At 34.0% G+C, this 14452-nt stretch overlaps 1 protein-coding gene across 1 annotated transcript in view; it reads right to left on the bottom strand.

Annotated features, from left to right (window-relative positions):
• Positions 1-14452, bottom strand: part of FBXO33 (F-box protein 33) — a 41431-nt gene that overhangs the window by 15290 nt on the left and 11689 nt on the right. The window lies entirely within an intron of this gene.

Here is a 14452-nt window from a genome sequence, read left to right as displayed (position 1 = left end):
GCTCGAACCCATGTGAGGCAAACGCTCAACCACTGAGCTAAAACCCCAGCTCTTTCCCTTTATTTTTCATTACAATTTTTTTCTTCTTTTCTCCTTTTTCCATTAAGTGTAAGTGTGAATGCATGAGTATATATGTGTGTATGTGTTGGTCATGGATATCTATATTTTTCCTTTTCACATAAAGATTTTTCCTTTTCACATAAATAAATATTTTAATTTTTCCCTTTTTAAAAAACTTCCTCGCTTGTGTTTTTTCACCTTGTTTTGACTTTAGAAGGGCAGGGGGTTTTGTTTATTTGCTTCAGTTTGACTTTTTAAAAATTTTTATCACTTGCTTTGCTTTTATTTATCTTATTACTCCTTTCCCTTCAATAGTCAAATTCACTTGTTCTTTTGCTCCTTCTTTTCTTTTTTTTTTTTTTTTGAGAGAGAAAGAATTTTTTAATATTTATTTTTCAGTTTTCGGCAGACACAACATCTTTGTTTGTATGTGGTGCTGAGGATCGAACCCAGGCCGCACGCATGCCAGGCGAGTGCGCTACCGCTTGAGCCATATCCCCAGCCCTCCTTATTTTCTTTAAATTATTTTTTACTCCTTTTTTTCACTCCTTCTTTATAGCCATCACTTGCTACCTCTTTCCTGCTTTGAACAGTTTAACGTTCTTTTTTCTTTCTACGCCATTATTTTCCTTAATGAAATATAATTTTACTATATTTAGAACAATTTCGTTTATATACTTCCTCTCCTTGCCATTTATGTTATTGGGGTTATTAGACTTGGGAGGGCATAGTCAACACATGCTGTGTACTTTAATACTAAGTCTAGTTTATGACTGTTTATTGTGGTTGCTTTTGTTAAATGCTGACCTTGCCATTCTCCTTTCTGTAGTAATTAATAGTATATATATTTAATAGGCTCTGGGACATTTATTCTAATACTGTACATTGATCACTATTATTGTTACTGTTGATTGTTTCCCCTTTTTCTGAGAGGGGTGAAGAAGCAATTGGTACACTGTGAGTTCACAGAGACTCCAGGCTGATACACCCAAGCTGTGTAAAGTGACAGTACACCTTCCTCTACACAAAAACTAATCCTATTCAACTTCAACTATATATATATGAAAGTAAAAAGACTGAAAGTAAAAGGATGGAAAGTTCTCCCCCAAAAGTTTCAATTCCTCAACAAAGGAACACTTGGACATGGAAGGGGATGAAATACCAAAGCTGTAGCTCAGTGGCAGAACTTTTGCCTAACGCATGTGAAGCTCTGGGTTTGATCCCCAGCAACACTATATAAAAATAAATAAATAAGATAAAAGTATTTTTCCATCTACAATATTTTTTTTTAAAATCCCAGAATGTTAAAATAATTAGTGAGCTAAAAGAAGACCTAAGAAACAAATTAAGAAATAAGTTACAGGAAGCTTATGACCATTTCAATAAAGAGATAGAGATTCCAAAAAGAAACCAGTCAGAACTCTTGGAAATGTAAGATGCAATAAATCAAATAAAAATTCCCTTGAAAGCATCACTTACAGACTAATTACGTAGAGATCAGAAATAAAAGACAAAGACTGAGAGAATGGATTAAAAAACAAGGCCCAACCATATATTGTTTTTTCAAGAGACTATCTTGTAGGCAAAGATCTCCACAGATTGAAAGTAAAAGGATGGAAAGACATATTATATTCAAAGTGTGTGGAAATCAAAAGGAATAGCCACTCTCATATCTAACAAAGCAGATTTTAAGCAAAGATTAACTAGAGAAGACAAGGAAGAATGCTATATACTGTTGAAGGGAACAATCCAACAAGAAGATATAACAATAGTAAATATTTATGACCCAAATGTTAGTGCACCTAATTGAATAAAACAAACACCTCTCTCTCTCTTTTTTTTTTCTTTTGGCAAAGGGGAGGGTACCAGGGATTGAACCCAGGGGCACTCGAATACTGAACCACATTCCCAACCCTAATTTGTATTTTTAATTTTGAGACAGAGTCTCACTGAATTGCTCAGCACCTCACTTTTGCTGAGACTGGCTTTGAACTCGCAATCCTTCCGCCTTAGCCTCCTGAGCCACCGGAATTATAGGTGTGCGCCACTGCATCCAGCAACAAATACCTCTTTTTTATTATTTTTTTTTATTGGTTGTTCAAAACATTACATAGCTCTTGACATATCATATTTCATACTTTAGATTCAAGTGGGTTATGAACTCCCATTTTTACCCCGTATACAAATTGCAGAATCACATCGGTTACACATCCACATTTTTACATAATGCCATATTAGTAACTGTTGTATTCTGCTACCTTTCCTATCCTCTACTATCCGCCCTCCCCTCCCCTCCCATAACAAATATCTCTTGATTTTAAGTATCAGATAAGACACCAATTCAGTAATACTTGGTGATTTGAACATTCTTCTCTTTACAAAGGACAAGTCTCCTAGATATAAAACCAATAAAAACATTTCTGACCTAAATGACCTAACAGATATCTACAGAATAGTTCTCCCAACAATGGAATATACCACTAAGTCTTGGAACAAAACAGAAAGATCTCAAATCAACAATCTAATGTTAGAAAAGTGGGAACAAACTAATTCTAAACCCATCAGAATACATGATATAATTAAGATCGAGCTGAAATAATGAAATAGAGAATTAAAAAAAAACACTACAAAGGATCAAGACAACAAGGACTTGTTTTTTTTTTTTTAGTGAAATTGATAAACTCTTGGTCAAACCAACCAAAAAATTAAGAAAGCAGACCCATATCAATGAAACTAGGAATGAAATACAATTCAGGCATTTCTGAATTCCAGAGGATCATTAGAGACTATTTTGAAAATTTATATTCCAATAAATTGTAAAATCTAAAAGATACTGACAAATCTCTAGGCACATATGATCTATCCAAAATGAATCAAGAGAATACAGAAAACCTAAACAGGCCAATATATTGATGCAGTAATAAAAAGCCTTCCAAAAAACACAAAGCCCAGATGTTTTTTCAGCTGAGTTCTATAAGATCCTCAAAGAACTAATACCAATTCTCCCTAAATTATTCCATGAAATAGAAAGGGAGAGAATATTCCCAAACTCATTCTATGAAGCTTGTATCACCTTTATACCAAAACCAGATAAAGACACATCAAAGAAAGAGAACAATATCCCTGTTGAAAACAGATGCAAAAATCTTTCAATAACTGCATTCAAAAATACATTAAGAAGATTGTACACCATGACCAAATTGGATTCATCCCAGGGATGCAAGATTGGTTCAATATATATAACACAATAAATGTACTTCATCACAAAACAGAATTAAGTACAAAAATCATATGATCAATAGATGCAGAAAAAGCCTTTGACAAAATTCAGCACCCATTCATGTTAAACTCACGCATATCTTTAAAAATATTTTTCCTTTACACTATTTACATGCAAAATCCATTCTTATAACATTTTTCTTTTATAAGTGGTTTTGAACGGGATTTTTTTTGGGTTGGCATGGGGCAATCATGTGCTTCCCAATGAGATCTTCTGTCTTATTTGTACCATACATACAAAATAGTAAATGCATTAGTTTTAAAATTGGGGGAAAATTGAAAGATTGTTTATGCCAATTCTGTGTATTGGACTTGATGGGCAGAATATTTACAAAAATGAGTTTATCTGATGGTTTGCAGGGGGCTTAAAAATATAACTGCAAATGTAAAATAAGGGCATAAAAACATTCTGGTAAGATACTGTATATTCACTGTATATATCATGATACAATTTTTTTAAAAAGTTTCAAAACTTGGGGCTGGGGTTGTGGCTCAGCAGTAGAGCGCTTGCCTAGCACTTATGAGGGCCTGGGTTTGATCCTCAGCACCACATAAAAATAAATAAATAAAGGTATTGTGTCTAACTATAACTAAAAAATAAATATTAAAAAGTTTTCAAAACTTTATTATATAAACTGCAAATCTTGACAAAATATATTCATTCTTGTATATAAATGATTATTATCTTCCAGAGGATATTTAGGAAATTAATTATGAATCTATTAAAAAGTTGCATTTTAAGTTTTTTTTAAAACTTTTTTTAGTATTTATTTTTTAGTTGTAGCTGAACACAATACCTTTATTTTATTTATTTAACTTTATGTGGTGCTGAGGATCGAACCCAGGGCCTCACACATGCTAGGCAAGCCTTCTACTACAACCCCAACCCCTTTTCTGCTAAGTTTTATAGCAAATATATGTTTAGAAACAACACAGAAATATTTAGAATCATGAAGACTTAGTCTGCTAACTCACAGGAGGCTAATATGAGGGGGAAAAAATCATTCTGGGCAACAAAGATTTGCACTGAATTATCAGATTAGCCCATTCCTTTTAAAAAAGTATAAGGCAAGACAAATTGTCTCAAAGTTGCATGATCAACATAGGATAAAGTACGAGAGAAGCCACTGGCTTGATTTAGACATTTAATGATATAAGTGTCTGATAGATTAATATATATATATCTTTGAACAGACAAGTTTGGATTTTATATTCACTTGCTGGATCACCAGCTCCCTGTTCTTTGACAGACACTTACTATTTGAATCTTTCTTGTAAGAGTTCTCTGCCTTTTAAAAAAGCTTTATTGAGATATAAATACCCAAAATATTGGATACACTTAAATATATATCTCAATGAGTTTGAACAAATGCATGTACCTATAAAACCACCACATCACGATACTAATTATACACATTAGCTCTAAAAACGTCCTGTGTTCTTTATGTTTTCTGTGGTAAGAATAGTTAAAACAAATGTACCCCATAAATAAAAGTTCAAAATATCATCTTTTTAATGATAGGTACCATATGGTACAGCAGATATCTAGAACATTTTCATGCATAATCCACTTTATACCCATTGAGCAACCCAGTTTCCCCTCCTCCCAGCACCTGATAACCACCATTCTATTTTTTGTGCCTGTGCGGTTTACTTCATGTAAGTGGAATCATGCAGTATTTGTCTATGACTGGTTTTATTTTAGCATAACTTCCTCTAGGTTCATCCATGTTGTCACAAGTGGTAGGGTTTTCTTCACTTTTTAAGGCTGAATAATATTTCATTGTATGTGTACACTATTTATTCATCTTTTGATGGATATTTGGGTTGCTTCTTATCTTGGCTATTGCCTATCATTGCAATAAACTTGAGGGTGCAGACACACATTTGCAATCCTCATTTCAATTTCTTTTGTGCTGAGAACAGAACCAGAACCTTGTGTTTGCTAGATATATGAGCAATACCCCAAACCCAAGTCTAGTTCTTACGTAAGAAGTTGGATTGCTGGATAATATGATAGTTCTATTTTTATTTTTTTGAGAAGCTATTGTAATGCACCATTCTACATTCCCTTAAACAGTGTACGTGGGCTCTAATTTCTTCATATCCTCATGAATATTTAATATTTCTTTATTTGATAACAGCCATATTAACAGGAATAAAGTAATGGGTTTCTGTGGTCTTGATCTGCATTTCCCTGTGTGTGATGTCAAGCACCTTTTATATACCTGTGACCATTTGACTAGCTCCTTTGAAGGAATGTCTATTCATGTCCTCTGCTTATTTTTAAATTGGCCTATATTTGTCTTTATGCCAGTACCAAGTTTTAATCTTTTATTGTTGTAATATATTTTGAAATCAGGAAGTGTGATGCCTCCAGTTGTTTTCCTTTCACATATGAATTTTGCTATTACTCTTCTATTATTATAAAATGCCATTGAGATTTGCAATAAACCTGTAGACCATTTAAGGTGATACACACTTTTAACAATATTAATTCTTCCAGCCATAAACATGGGATGTCTTTCCATTTATTTATTTATGCTTTACTTTCTATTAGTATACAATAGTAACCTCTCACCTCTTTGGTTAAGGTCATTCCTATTCTTTCTTTTTGATATCACAAATGGGACTATTTTCTTTTTTCAGATTGCTTATTGTTAGTGTCTAGAAATGCAACTGATTTTTGTGTTGATTTTGTATTCATCAACTTTGCTTAATTTCTTAACTTGCAATTTTTTTTTGGTGTAGCATATTGAGAGTTTTCTATATATAACAACATGTCATCTGCAGACAATTTTATTTCTTCCTCTTGGATTTGAATGTCTTTTCTTTCCTAATTATTCTGGCTAGGGCTAACTACATTAAGAAACAGTAAGAGTGGGCGTACATGTCTTATTCCTGAACTTCAGGGAAGAGCTCCCAGTTTTTCAAAACTGAGCACAATGTTAGCTGCAAAGTTCTCATATAAGGCCTTCTTTTTCCTTTTTTTAATTATTATTTTTTAAAATTTGAGTCAGGGTCTATGTTGCTTAATCTTGTCTAACACTTGGGCTCTTTCTCCCAAGTGGTTGGGATTACAGGTATGTACTACTGCACCCTGCTATTCTTAATGGTCTTGTATTTCTGCAATATCTATTTTTTTGTGCATTTTTATCATTAAAGGATGTTGAATTTTGTTGACTGTCTTCTACATCTACTGAGATAAGTACATGATTTTTACTTTTCATTCTGTTGATGTGGTGTATCACATTTACCAATTTTTATACAATGAACCATCTTTATAGACTCAGGAATAAATTCTACTTGATCATGATGAATGATCCTTTTAATGTGCTGTTTAATTTGTTTTGTTATAATTTTGTTGAGGATTTTTAACATCTATGTTCCTCAGGGACACTGAACTATAATGTTCTTGTAGTGAGTATCTTTGGCTTTGACATCAGGGTAATGCTGGCCTCATAAAATGAATTTGAAAGTGCTCCTTCCTCTTCAGTTGTTTTGGAAGGGTCTGAGAAGTATCAATATTAGTTCTTTAAGTATCTGGTAGTGGGGCTGGGGATGTGGCTCAAGCGGTAGCGCGCTCGCCTGGCATGCGTGCGGCCCGGGTTCGATCCTCAGCACCACATACCAACAAAGATGTTGTGTCCGCCGATAACTAAAAAATAAATATTAAAAAATTCTCTCTCTCTCTCTCTCTCTCTCTCCTCTCTCACTCTATCTTTAAAAAAAAAGTATCTGGTAGAATTTAGTAATGAAGTCCGTTGATTCTGGGTTTTTCTTTGTTGGGAAGTTAATCATTACTGATTCACTCTCTTTACTCAAGTTGATCTATCCATATTTTCTATTTCTTTATGATTCAGATTTGGTAGGCTCTGTTTCTAAGAATTTATTTCTATTAAAGTTAGCCAGTTTGCTGGCATATGAATGTTCATTGTAGCCTCTTCTGATCCCTTGTGTTTCTGTGGTATCAGTCTCCTCCTTTGTATCTATTTTTGAGTTTTCTTATTCTAGAATTATCTTTTCAAAAAGTGACTCAGTCTTGTGATATTTTCTAGTTTTTTTCCTTTTCTTTTCTGCTCTTATCTTTTTCCTTCTGTTAAAGAAAAGATTTGACTTGATTTACTTGACTATTTGTTTAGAATTATGTACTTGTGAATTTTTCAGTTTTTCTCCTATTGCTGATTTCTAGTTTCATGTCATTGTGGTGAAAAAAAATATGTGATGTGATTTCAATATTCTTGAATTTGTTACTGCTAGCTTTGTAGCCTATATATGTGACCTATCCTGGAGAACTTTCTGGTTGTATTTGACAAGTATGTGGTATGTGAATTTGCTCCTGTTGGATGGAATGCTACACACACCCATACACGTTTATCTTTAGGTCCATTTGGTGAATAATGTGTTTAAATTCTATTATTTCTTTACCGACTTTTGGTCTAGATGATTTTATCCATTGATGAGAGTAGGGTATTGAAATATCCCACTACTATTGTATTGCTCTTTAGTTCTGTAAATATTTGATTAATATTTAGGTGCTCTGATGTTGGATGCATATGTAACTGTTATATCTTCCTAATGAATTGACTTTTTAAAATCATTATAAAATAACAATCTGTTTTAATCAGCTTTCTCACTGCTGTGATCCAAAGACCCTACAAGAACAATTTTAAAGGAGGCAAAATTTATTTGGGGGCTTATGGTTTCAGAGGTCTCATTCCACAGACAGCCAGCTCCATTCCTCAGGGCCTGAGATGAGGCAGAACATCATGACAGAAGTGCATAGTGGAGGCAAGTAGCTTGGAACATGGCACTAGGAAGCAGAGACTCCCCTCCCCAGGAACAAAATACATAACCCAAAGGCACATCCTGTTAACTCACCTCCTCCAGCTTCACCATAGATAATATACATACCCAAAAGTCATGCCCTGATGAGCTACCTCCTCACCACATCGTACAGTTACCACCTAATTAATCCATACCAGTGGATTAATTCATTAATTAGTAGGTTAAGGCTCTTGTAACACAACCATTTCACCTCTTTCTTGCATTGTCTCACATATCAGCTTCTGGGGGACACCTTACATCTAAATTATAACACCATCTTTGTGTCTTATTTCAGTTTGTGACTTAAAAGTCTATTTTGTCTGACATTAGCATAGCCACCTCTCTCTCTTTTGATTACCATTTGTATGGAATAGTTTTTCTTCCCATTCCTTCACTTTCAGGCTATGTGTATCCTTATGTCTCTAGTAGAGAGCACATGGATATCTTAAAAAATCTATTCAGCCCCACTTTGTATTTTGATGGGGGAATTAATTCATTTGCATTTAATGTAATTATTGAAGAGCAAAACTTCCATTTTCTTTCCTGTTTCGTCATTCTTTCATTCTTTTCCTGCTGTCTGATTTATTTTTATAATGGTATGCTTTATGTTTTGTGTATCTACTATATCTTTTTTTCTTTATGTTATCAGGGGCCTACAAAAATCATCTTATTTTGATAAAGTTATCTAAAAGTGCACTCTTATCTCCAAGAGTACACTTTTAGATAACTTTGCTCGTGTACAAGTCTTCTACAATCCCCACACACTGTTACTGATGCTCCAATTTACATATTTTTATATTGTAAATTCATTATTTTATCTACATTCTTTTTAAATATTTTTGGTAGTTGTGTATGGACAGCATGCCTTCATGCCTTTATTTTATTTGTTTACTTTTATGTGGTGCTGAAGATCGAACCCAGTGCCTCACATGTGCAAAGCAAGCACTTTGCCACTGAATTACAGCCCCAGCCCCTATCTACAGTTATTCTCGATATTTTTCTTTCAACAGTGATTTACTCACAAGCATTACAATAGTATTCTATATCTATACATTTTCCATTATTACTGAATTTTATACTTTCATGTGGATTGTGTTGCTACTTAGTGTCTTTTGTTTCAATGTGAAGTACTCTTGTTTAAAATTTCTTATAAAGTTGGTCTAGCGGTGATAAACCCCTTCAGCTTTTGTTTATCTGGGAAAGTCTTTATCTCTTCTTCACTTCTGATGTTCTGCACTGCTAAGTATTATTCTTGGTGGGCAGGTTCTCCCCCTCCCCTCAAGTACTGTGGGCATATCATTTCACTTTCTTGGTCTGCAAGGTTTCTTCTGAGAAAACTGCTCAGAGTCTTATGGATGTTCTTTTACATGGGATAAGTCACTTTTGCTGTTTTCAAAACATTCTGTCTTTGGACAATTTGACCATAATGCTGTTGGTGTATGCCACTTTGGGTTCTTTCTATTAATACCAAATAGGAAGCTTCATCAATCTGGATGAAATGATCTAGAATCATTTCCCTCCTCAGATTTAGGAAATGTTTAGTGGTTCTTTCTTTTTCTTTTTTGGTACTAGGAATAAACCCAGGGTGCTTAACCACTGAGCTATATCCCCACTCTTTTTATTTTTTATGTTGAGACAGGGTCTTTCACTAAGTTGCTTAGGGTCTCGTTAAGTTGCTGAGGCTGGCCTTGAATTTGTGATCCTCCTGTCTTGGCCTCCCACTGCTGGGAGTATAGGTGTGCACCACTGTGCCTGGTGCCATCTTGAAACAGCCTTTATGCTCCGTTCTCTCTCTCTCTCTCCTTTTGGGACTTCATTGCTTATATCTGTTCACTTGATGGAGTCTTATTAGTTTCCGTGAGTTTTCTTCATTCATTTTTTTCTTTTGTTCCTCTGACTTTTATTGTATTGTTTTCTTTTGCAGTGTTTCTTCTGCTTTAAAAAGTTAATTTCTGCTCTTTAAATACTCATTTGTTCATTTATTTACTTTTTAAATTTTCAGTTGTCTTTCAATGTTTTCTTTCACTGAGCTTCTCCAAGATGATTAATTTGAATTCTTTGAAACTAAATCATAAATCTCCAACTCTTACTTTTCTTTCTTCTCTTTTCGCAGTACAGGGGGAGAAAAACGGGCATCCTGATCTACATCCCTAGCCTTTAAATAAAAAAGTTGAAACAGGTCTCACTAAGGTGCTGGCCTTGAACTTGTGATGTGTGGCCTTAGTCTCCTGAGTTGCTGGGATTACAGGCATGTGCCACTATATCCAGCATAAATCTCCATTTCCTTTGGATTGGTTACTATACATTTATATTTGATTATGTCTTGTGTTCTTCATTTCTCATGTTCCTTGTTTAGGAGGTCTACCTCATCTGCAGGGAAATATATGTTCCAGCATCCCCAGTGGTGGACTGAGACAACAGTATCAAACTCTACATATACGAATTTTTTCCTATATGTATATATTTATATAGTTTAATTTATAAATTAGGCACAGTAGGAAATTAACAACCAATAGAACAAATATAATAACATATAGAGACATATAAAATACAAGAGACATATAAAATATGGTCTCTTTCAAAGTGTAACTTTTATTTTGCTTTTGTGAGCTCATGGGTTCTTCATTCTGTACACTACTGCCTTTGTCTTATTACACAGTACCAGAGTTAATCTGTCTTTCCATGTTTTATGCTCTGGTGCCTCTTTTGCACTTTTACGAATGTAGATTGTATTGGCAATCTTGTTCCAGAATGGCCTTGTTTCATTGCAATTTAAGAGTTGCTTTGGATGGCATTCTTTATCCTTAACCAATACCTTTAACTCTGCCAGAAATGTGGCAACAGCTTATTCATTGGCAAGCATAGTTTGTTCAGTAATTTTGATATTTTTTTAGTCCAAACCTATTCCTGAATCATATTTGTAATGGCTTGATGTCACCTGTTTTAGGACATCCCTTGCTGAAGTCTTCATACAGACTTAATGCTTTCTGTAGCAAAATGTTTCCATTAATTGAAATGTGTTTTATGTTCATGTTTTACACTGACAAATTTAGTGCCCTTTTCACCTTAATTATGCTTTTATCATACACTGTGGCCACAATTTTTGCAGTTTGAGGTGTCATAGCAATACTAAAACAAATTTATTTTTCCATCTTTACCATTTCAGAGAGAATATCTGTTCTCTTTGTAGATTCCACCAAACTTAGTGTACAATTATTTTCTTTCCTTAAGTACTTTCACATTTTCACTTCAAGGAAACACTTCCAAGGCTTTCCTTTGGCTTATCTGAACTGCCAGCATCACTACTCTGTGCTTTAGGGTCATTATTAAGTAAAATAATAGTTACCTGAATGTGATGCCTTGAATCATTCTGATAAATGTGATGGCTATTAAAATGGTATGCAATTTAGAACTTTTATTTCTGGAATTTTCCATTTAATATTTTTGGACTATTGTTAAGAATGGAGAACTGAAACTTTAGAAAGTGAAGCTGTGAATAAGGAGGGACTCCTGTATGGTTGTGTTGGTGTCAGTATTTGAAGAAACTACACCTTCACCCAAATCTCACAAAATAATATCAGGTATAGGAGGTGCTCATTCCTTTCCCTTTGTTCTTAGCTGTTCCAGGTGACTACGCTCTGCTGGTCCTTTAGTTCTTGGTATGAAGAAAGATGGAAACCAGCTCCTTGGGGATAACACTGAAAGACTGGTATAAGATTTACCTCATTTCTTTCCTCTTTCTGGAGGAAAAGCCCCCATTCTTAGCTTTTTCTCAGTCTCCAGAAACAAGTGTTAGTTATCTCAAGGTTCTCTGTTCTACGGGTCTTTCAGTGCTCAATATGAGACAAATCAGAAATTGGCTCCTTGGGGAACATACCAAAAGGTTAGAAGACATGATGCCAGCTGCAAGCTCCACACTCTTTTTTCCCCGCCAAAGACGAAGTCACAGGAGATTTTCTTGGTCCTAAGCTGAGCTGGTTTGGGGAAAGGGCTAATGTAAGCAAAGTGAAATTTACTTCTCTTACTCATAATGGTGTGAATTTTCTCAGCTTGTATTTGTCTGGGGTGCTTTAACTTCTTGACTGGTTTTTGCACTTAAAACATATCTTTGTCTTGAATATTGTTAGCTTAATGTTTAAGTGGGGAAACAAAGGCTTGGACTTCCTATTCCACCATCTTGCTCTCATGATAGAATTTTTGATTATGAGAAAAATATGCACATACCAAAATATTAATTAAAAAGTACAAAATAATAAAGTATTCTTGTAATTTTTCAGAAAGATGCATTACATTATTATCTCTAGTGAATCTTACTTTATTTTTTTCTGAATTTTTCACATTTTCTATTTTTATAAACATTATTTGAGAATTAATGAAAAAAAGTAGCTTTAAATAACTTTCACCTTTTTAAAAATTTAACTTTAAAATCACTGAAAAAAGTTGAAACTGAATCATAGCAAAATTTAGTGAGTTAATATAAAGAGTCTCAGAAGATTTTCAGTTTTGGATCTAGCTATTCAATATTTTAAAATATACTAGCAGTGTTGAAAATACACTACAGGGCACTTTAACAAAAATTCTAACTGCAGCAATAAAATGCTAATGTTATTGTTACATGCACAAACTTTCTTCACAGACATAATGACACAGACTTTTAAGATTTGTGGAATCCAATCTTCTCTCTTTATAGATGAGGAAATTGAAGTGACTTGTCTAAGTCTGCAACACTACTTAAGGCAGAAACAAGTAGAGAACCCTGATTTTGACATCCACTTTGTTTATGCTATTTGAATTTAAAACTGTGTGCTTAAATATAATGGTCTTATTGGAAGTGACAGGAAAAACTATAAGTGATTTATCTTAGAATAGTATATGAGGGGCAATTGTGGAAAAAGTTTTTCAGTACTTATTTTTCCATTCAAAATTAAAATGTATTAATGATACAAAATAAAATAATTAACTTTAAAAGTTAGAAAAACAAAAATAATTGACAATTCAGGGGTACCTTTCAAATATAACATGTTGAAATTAGATAATATACCATGTGGTAGAAACTGCACCCACATTGCTTGTAATTGTTTTAGACAGTAGAAAAGGAACTAAAAAGAGTATTTAGACAAGAACACAGAAGAGAACCCACTTAACTTGTGGCAATAAATAAATGCCTCATTTTTATGACAGGAGACTCTTCCATAACAAGACAAGACTAATTGTGCCACATACAACTTTCATTTTTATTTATTTATTTTTTTTGTGGTACCAGGGATGGAACGCAGTGGCACTCTGCCCCTGAGCTACATCCCCAGTCCTTTGTATTTGTCATTTTGAGCAAACTTACAATCCTCCTGCCTCAGCCTCCTGAGTTAGGCGGATTATAGGCATGTCCCACTGTGCCCAGCCACATACTCCTTTTAATTAAAAGTGAAATCTGAAACCTGAGTAGTCATTCATTATTGTTGAATAACAAGTGGAACTCAAGTAGAAGAAAGTGTTCATTCCTGCAGAGTATCTGTAACATACAACTAGCTCAAAAACTATGTAACAAGGGCTGGGGTTGTGGCTCAGCGGTAGAATGCTCACCTAGCATGACAAGGCCCTGGGTTCAATCCTCAGCATCACATAAAAATAAGTAAGTAAGGGGCTGGGGTTGTAGCTCAGTGGTTGAGCGCTTGCCTCGCATGCCTGAGGAACTGGGTTCGATCCTCAGCACCACATAAAAAATAAATAAATAAATAAATAAATAAATGAATAAATAAAACAAAGATATTTAAAAAAAAAAAAAATAAGTAAGTAAAATACACATATTGTGTCCAACAACTAAAAAATAGATATTAAAAAAAGCATGTAATATACCAGGAAAATTTTATAGTTAAGTTAGAAATATTTTTCATCTTAAGTCTTCAAACTAATTTGTTCTGGTTCCTATGGTAACACGGATAGTATACAACCTATTCACCAGTCCTAAGATATGTTGTGAAATAAACCAAAATCATGAACAGTGCTTCACCCTCTTTGTAAAGCATACAAAAGCCATTATTATCACCAAAAAGAATGAATTTCTTTAATCTAATTGTGTTCTTTAACCATATTTTTAAAAGTCATCAGTTCCAGATGTGGGGCTAAATCATATTATCAAGCACTTAGAACTTAAAAACTCAGCCTACAGACCACTTACTCCGTGTTTATTCAATGACTAAAATATGTATTGTGTACTAATGATGTGAAGGAGTTATGGTAGTTAAGTTTCAACCATCCATGAACCTATTATTAGATTCTTTGAGTGGAA

Source organism: Spermophilus citellus (genome assembly GCF_964194105.1).
Source record: "Spermophilus citellus genome assembly, chromosome: 4".
Taxonomy (NCBI): domain Eukaryota; kingdom Metazoa; phylum Chordata; class Mammalia; order Rodentia; family Sciuridae; genus Spermophilus; species Spermophilus citellus.
Note: the sequence above shows the minus strand (reverse complement) of the source record. Positions and strands in the feature narration are given on the sequence as shown.